This window comes from Sorex araneus, chromosome 3 (assembly GCF_027595985.1).
Source record: "Sorex araneus isolate mSorAra2 chromosome 3, mSorAra2.pri, whole genome shotgun sequence".
Taxonomy (NCBI): domain Eukaryota; kingdom Metazoa; phylum Chordata; class Mammalia; order Eulipotyphla; family Soricidae; genus Sorex; species Sorex araneus.
The window spans coordinates 86,058,534-86,065,735 of record NC_073304.1 but is presented as its reverse complement, the minus strand read 5'-3'; positions in this window follow the sequence as shown (position 1 = coordinate 86,065,735).

Genomic DNA, 7,202 nt, shown 5'->3' with positions numbered 1-7,202 from the left:
ACTCCCCCCCCCCAGAGATTCCTAGCAGTGTTCCCATGACCACCAGGCCAGCCCTACCTCTTCCCCTCCCCAAACACCCTCTTCTCCCTTTCACAGTTTGTCCCATGGGCCAGTCCCCTCCCCACCCCACCACACACCCTGGTGGTAGACTGGTAGACAGCAGTAGTGGCCGCTGGCGCTGAGCCATCCCATCCTGGCAGCTTGGAGCCACCGCATCAGGGGGAACAGGGCTCCTCTCCGCAGCTTAGCCTGCTCACTGCACTGACCTTGGCTTCATGCCCACACGGTCAGGGACTGAGGCTAAAGGGTCAAAGGAGAAATGCACCTAGTCACAGGGAAGCAAGACCCCCCTGGACTGGCTTAGGAAGTGATTGCCTGGTCATGGGGCTAAACATTTCATCAAGGAGGGAAGATCCTGTGGCCCAGAGACTGGGGTTCCAGAGGTGGGAAGATGCCTTTATTTGGGACCCAGATGAGGAAAGCGAATAGGGGAGGAAGCAGAGAGTCTCTCTCAGGAGAGCCAGTCAGTCTCCCCCATTTGCCCAGCCTGCCTGGAAGCCAGGGAACTTCTGATCTCAGAGCCCCCCTAGTTGGTGGCTGAGATCGCCTCTGCCAGGAAAGGTGCTGAGAGAGTTCTGGTTCAGAGACACAGGCTGCCTTGGTGATCCTCCTTTGCCAGCTCCTAGATCTAGCCCTGTTCCCCCCATCCATACACCCCGCCACTTTCTTCAAACTGTCAGCAGATCAGCACAAGGGACCAGGGGACCGTCATGGAGCCTTCTCCCCACAGACTGCTTAGTCTCTCCTCCCCCCATTCAAGGGATCTCTGGAGTGGGGTGGGGGGTGGCCTTCCTTCTCAGCCCAGAGACTTCGCCATGGGGCGTGGACTTCACCCTTCCTTCTCCTTTCAGCGCCTCCCGCCTTTCCTGTGTGTTGTCCCCCTGCCCCGTTTCTGCCAAAGCAGCCATGGCAGGATGTGGGGCTCGGCACCTTTCCCCACCTTGGCACGTACCCAGCAGCCCAGGGGGCCCCGCACAGAGAATTATTTTTCCTTCTGGTCTCCAGGAGCAGGGAGAATGGCTCCTTAGGGGGTCCAGGGCCACCGGGTCTCTCCCTTCAGGCCAGGGTGTGGAGGGTCTCTGCTTAACCAACTCCCATGTTGTCGGGAAGGGTTAACTGCCTCAGAGCAGGAAAGCATAGAGAGGGAGATGCGGGAGGAAAAAGCCAGGGCGGAGAGAAAACACGGCGCATTCCCCTCCCCCACCAAGTAAGACCAGACTGACAGCGGGACAGACCGGCGGCTCTGTCCTCGTCATCAGCAGTCCAGCCACCAGGCCCCTCCCCCGCCGCCGCAGTCACTGCAGACCTCCTTGCCCTCAGTGGTCGCCACCTGGCACTGGGCAGGACACCTCAGCAAAACAGCCTCGTCCCTGCACTGGAGGCAGTGACCACTTTTCCCTTCCTCCATTCCACGCCCTGGTCCGATCTTTCCTGGGAGCTGGCAGCTGCTCCCCACGCGGTCAGAAAGCCTGAACTTTAGGTTCTAGGAACACTGATCCAGTCACCTGGCCCCGTAGTCCCAGTGGACCCACGGAGGGGCATCACCAGGGGAGGAAACAGGAGGGCACCATTCAGTGTCGCTGTGGCACTTGCCCCCTCCCCCATCATGGGAAGGGAGGGGGGGAAATCAAGAAAGCTGGACTTTTATAGCCCTTTTATCTGACCCACTCCCTCTTAAAGGGATCCAAACCCCCTCCTTAAAGGGATTCCTGAAATTATTTGCCCCCAGGCAAATCCAAGTGCAGATTTCAATTTGGTCTTTACTTGGTGGGGCCACTTTCCCCAGGGATGGGGAGGCAGAAGTGCCCTCTCCAAGACTGGACTGGAGGGACAAGGACCCCTCAGGGCACCAAGAAGCCAGCCCTTGAGTGCTCAACCAAGACCAGGAGGGCTCCCTCTGTTGGCCCCCCACTGCCCCAGCCAGAAGGTGGGACCCAGGGATCTGTGTGGCCCCAGTATCAGAATGAGAAGGAAGAAGGGGAACTCCATGCGCTCATACTCTGGGATACACATGACCATGGTGCAGTGTCCAAACCCCCCATCTGTCCAGGGCTGTCCTCCAGACTGCCAGCCAGGGGAAGTCTTTGCAGGCTGCCTAGCCCCGAACACTATTTTGGTATTCTCTCTCCCAGCCCTGCAGCCCTACCCTCTTTGGGCTCCCAGGCTTTCCCCTTGGGGTGCCCTCTCTGCCCTCTCCCCAAGTTGCCCCCTAGATAGCGCCAACAACTGCAAACTGCAGCCCGTTGTAGGTGCTTCTCAGCCCTAGACGGCGGGGGGTCTCTAGGGTCTGTCTCAGCCCCAGGCGCATTCCCCCCTTCCCCATCACCCCCGAGAGGGTGGGGGATGGGCACACCTCGACTCAGCGGAGCCGCACAGAGCCGCATCCTCCGGTTCCAGTCTAGACTCATCCTGCCCTTGGGGTTCTGGGGTGGCAGACCCGGAGGGCGCGTGAAAGGGAGGGGTCGGGCTCTGGGGTGCGGGCACCCAGGGGCAGAGTCGGAAGCCAGCACTCACGGCAGTCCCCTTCTGCCCCTTCTCCCTTCGCCCGTGGAGGGTCGAGGCTGCCAAGGGAGGGCCTGCCAGGAGCTTGGGAACTCGCCAAGCGCCCCCCACCCCCGCGGCGCTCACTCCCGGGAGAAGCGGCTCCCCCCCAGGACTGGAGCTCGGAGCCCTGTTCCCCCCCCCCCCCCGCCCCCCGACACACCGCACACACACACCCCTCCCCGCCACCGCCCCCCCCTCCGGCAGCTGCTGCAGCCTCCGGCTGAGGTCAGGCTCCACCTCCTTTCTCCGGAGGGAGAGCGCGGAGGGTTGTTTGTTGTCGGGGTGTGAGGAAGAAGGTTCGAGATCACCTGCCCGGTGGGCGCGGGCTCGGCGGGAGCTTGCCGCAGGGGGTGCCGGGCAGACTGCAGCCCGGCGCCCCCCCACCCCCACGGGCTCCGGAAAGGCAGCGCCGTCGCTGCCCTGGTTGTGAATCCAGACGCCCCCTCGGCGCGCCCCCACCCAGGCAGCCACCCCGGGGGGGGACCCCCCCGACATGCCCAGCCCCCCGCAAAGGGCCAGTCGGGGGTCACCTCGAGGAATACGACTTCCTGCTCTCAAGAAGCTTCCAGTCCCGGCGGGGGTGGGGGAGCTGGGACGTGTTGGGAGTGGAAGGGACGGAAAACAAGGATGATGAATCGAACTTCCTGGCGGCAACAAGTCAGGGCTGCGGAGGAGCCGAGCGGAGGGTGCCCAGGTGGGGCGCCGGGGTGCGGGGTCCCTGGGGGGCCGCGGCCGAGCTGCCCGCGGAGCTGCGGGGACTGGCTGCAGCAAAGAGGCAGCGCTGCGAAGCAGCCCAGGGGGACACACTGCCACCGGGGTCAAAGCCCCGCAGGCTTTGGAAGCAATGCCAAGAGTAAAGGGCTTCACCCCAAGGACACTAGGGCAAGGGGGACACGGAGGACTCCGAGGGAAGAAGGTGCTGACCACTTCTGTGCCTGACAGAGCCGGAGAGGGAGGTGGGGGAGCAGGAGGGTGTGACTGTCGCTGAAGGGACGGTTAACCTTGAGGCTCCGCCCGCCCTTCCGAGTGGGGGCTGGGCAGGACGCGGCAGTCCTGGGGAGAGTCCTCTCTGAGGGACGCCCCTGGGAAGGGGTCGGAAGGACCCAGTTCCTTTACTCTTTTCTCACCCCTTCGGGGCAGTCGTGCCCTCCCTGAACTAACGCCATTTCCTGGAGCAACCTCATGAGCAAACAGGGGGCCCAGCTTCACCTCCCAGGTGCTCTTTCCCCAACCCCTGGAGACTAGACTGTTCAGGCAGTGGACGGGACTGGGGACTGACATCACACGGAGGGCTGGACGCATCCTCACCCCCCCTAGGTACCAAACTCTCTCTGTGACAGAGGAGGAGACCGAGGCTTAGGGATTAGTGCCCGGCCCTCTGCACACAGGTACAATTTATCCCGAAACCTGACTGCCTCTCAGGCCAACGTTGTTCCTCCACCCCAACCCTCAGGACCGTCTTCTGGGTGCCTGCGGAACCTTGCTCCCTATTTGCATGTCCACTTGCACCCCATTCGCTCCCAGGATCACCTTGGGATTGCCAGATCCTGGTGTAGGGCACTGAGGGAAGGCAGCCGTGAAGCTTTCTCTTAGCTGGATGCAAACTCTCTGCACCTCTCTCTTTCATGGTTTGTGGTTCACACCCAGTGGTGCTCAGGGGTCAGTGCTCCGGGGTCACTCCCCAGGGCTGCTGGGGGACTGTGTGCTGGTGCTGGGACTTCAACCCAGCCTTCTGCATGCAAAGCAGGCACGTATCCTGTTAAGCCTCCACCCGGACCCTGCAGGCTTTCCCTTGGGAGCTTTTTCCTCTGGGAGGGGATGTCTACAGATTAGGTGGTGCGCATTTGTTTGCTCCCAGAGCCCCAGAATCCTCCATCTGAAGCCCCAGTGCCCAGGATCTCCCCACTATCTCCTGCTCTGCCTTTGTCTGCCTATGTGTCCCGGCACACCCCAGGACCCAGAGAGGCACAGCATCCTAGTTTCCTAGTTTTTTGTTTTTGTTTTTGGGTAATACTCAGCAGTGTTCAGGGCTTACACCTGGCTCTGTGCTCAGGGACCACCGGACCACTCCTGGCAGTACTTGGGAACTATATGAGATGCTGGGATTCCACCCAGGTTGACCACATTCAAGTCAAGCACCCGTCCCCAGGACATAATTCTGATTGCCTCAGGCCATGGCCCCAGGGCATCCCCCCACTTCCTCACCCCTGACCACGGTCCCACTCAGAGATCCCAAAACAGTCTCCTTTGGGTAGAATTAAGCAAGCAGACACATTCTGCCTGAAACTGTCTCATGCGACATTCCAAAGGTTTGAATTTGGGAGAAAGTGCTGAAGTTTTGGGAGATTTCCATAAAAACTCAGGTTATTCTAGTGTCTTGACTCCCTGGCACCAATTGCTACAAAAAGTCCAGCTACACGTCTGGTTTTGAGTTTCCAGTTAATTCTCAACTAACTTATGACAAAGGACTGTTCTTACTAAAGTGAAAAAATGAAACAAATCCCTATTTTCAGTTTCTCTTGAAAAAAACAGAAGCCCTTGCTGCCTTTGGCCCACATTTCCACTTAGAAGCATAGTCTGGTGCCAAGCGGCAAATGCCAGCTTCACGAGGCAGTATGCTGCTGCGTCCCTGGTCCCACCTTGCTCTCTGTGGGTATTTCTGACACATGGTTCCTTCTCAGTCCCTCTCTGCTGGGCGCCGTTTCCTGCCCCCTCCCCCCCCCACCCCGCCACATGTGGCTCCATGGGGCAGGCTGGAGATGAGGAAAGAAATTCTCCCTGATTCAGGTTCTGTGAGGACCACTTCTGAGAATGTGGCATAATGCCTAGCAAATAGTGGGTACCTAATATCATCTGATGAACTGATTCCTGAGTGGTAAAAAGGAATGAAGAAAGGAGGACTGGTTCACAAAGCATGAGCTGTCTGTGAGAATCCAGTGCTGGGTACTTGAGACCTCCCTCTGCTTGTTTAGGGACCACACTTGGTGGTATTCAGGGTTTACTTTTGTCTCTGTGCTCATGGGTCACTCCTGGTGTGTTTGGGGGACCACATGGGGTGCCAGGGATCAGACTAACTTGGCTGTGTGCAAGGCAAGTGACTTACTCCTGTACAATCTCTTTGGCCCAAGGGTATCAACCATTTTAGGGCCACCGCCATCATCATGACCATCATCCATCGTGACACTTGTCCGCTCAGATAGCAAATACATGAAAATTAATGGGCACTCTTCTCAACAATTTTGGAAATGGTAGAACAGAATTCCAGGGGTGTGCTCTTGGTGGTTCTTGCACCCAGATTTGCAGATTCAGGGGAGATGAGGAAACTCAGCTCTTGAGTGGGCAAGTAGTGCCATGAAAACCCCCCAAACCAGGGTGTCTTTTTTTTTTAGTAATGTAGGAGTACTGCTGTTTATTCAGCCATTGATTAAGCTGATTGAGTTGGGCATGAACTCCACATTATTTTTGTTTTTTATTATTCTATTCTGAATGTTAACTATCTTATTATTTTATTATTATTTCTTCCCCCCCTTTTTTTTTTGATTCACCGTGAGATACAGTTACAAAGCTTTCATGTTTGAGTTTCCATCACAAACCAGGCTGTCTTAACAGAAGGCTTGGGCAAGCACTGGACACTATTAAGTCAAGATTATTCTCAAGTGAATGAAGGAATCCGGAGTTCCAACCTCTGTCAACGATCAAGAATCAGGGATGCTGTCTCATTTGTCAAGGCGTCGAAAATCAGATGGGCCAGACATGTAATGCAATTTTTTTTGGGGGGTCACACCCGGCGATGCACAGGGGTTACTCCTGGTTCTACACCCAGGAATTACCCCTGGCGATGCTCAGGGGACCATATGGGATGCTGGGATTCGAACCCGGGTCGGCCGCATGCAGGGCAAACGCCCTACCCACTGTGCTATCGCTCCAGCCCCACGTAATGCAATTTAGAGATGACCGCTGGACTAGACTGGATTCCACGGGACATCAAAAGACCACGTGGCCACCCACCTACGAGATGGTCAGACTTCTTTGTCAAGACCCTGAGTGAATGGTTTGAGGCTCTTCGTGTTTCTGGAACAAGCAGATGCCATTGTGCTACACTAGCATGCAACAGGGACGAATGGAGACATTATTGGCGCCCACTCGAACAAATTGATGAACAAGTGATACAAGTGATTCTCAAATTTATAAGCAAACTAGGAAACAGAGCCTTAGGGAAATCAAAGTGAGTAAAGACTTGGGATTACACTTGCTTAAAGGACCTCCAAACTCTGCATTTTTGGGGCTATGTCATTTGAGATTAAGGTTAGACAGAGGTCTTAGTCTTTGCAGGTTTGGATTTATCCTTTCTGTCTCCCTCCCTCCCTCCTTCTTTCCTTTCTTCCTTTCTTCCTTACTTCCCTCCTTCCTTCCTCCCTTCCTTTCCTCCCTCCCTCCCCATCCCTCCCTCCCTTCCTCCCTCCCTTCCTCCCTCCCTCCCTCCCTCCCTTCCTCCCTTCCTCCCTCCCTCCCTCCCTCCCTCCCTTCCTTCCTTCCTTCCTTCCTTCCTTCCTTCCTTCCTTCCTTCCTTCCTTCCTTCCTTCCTTCCTTCCTTCCTT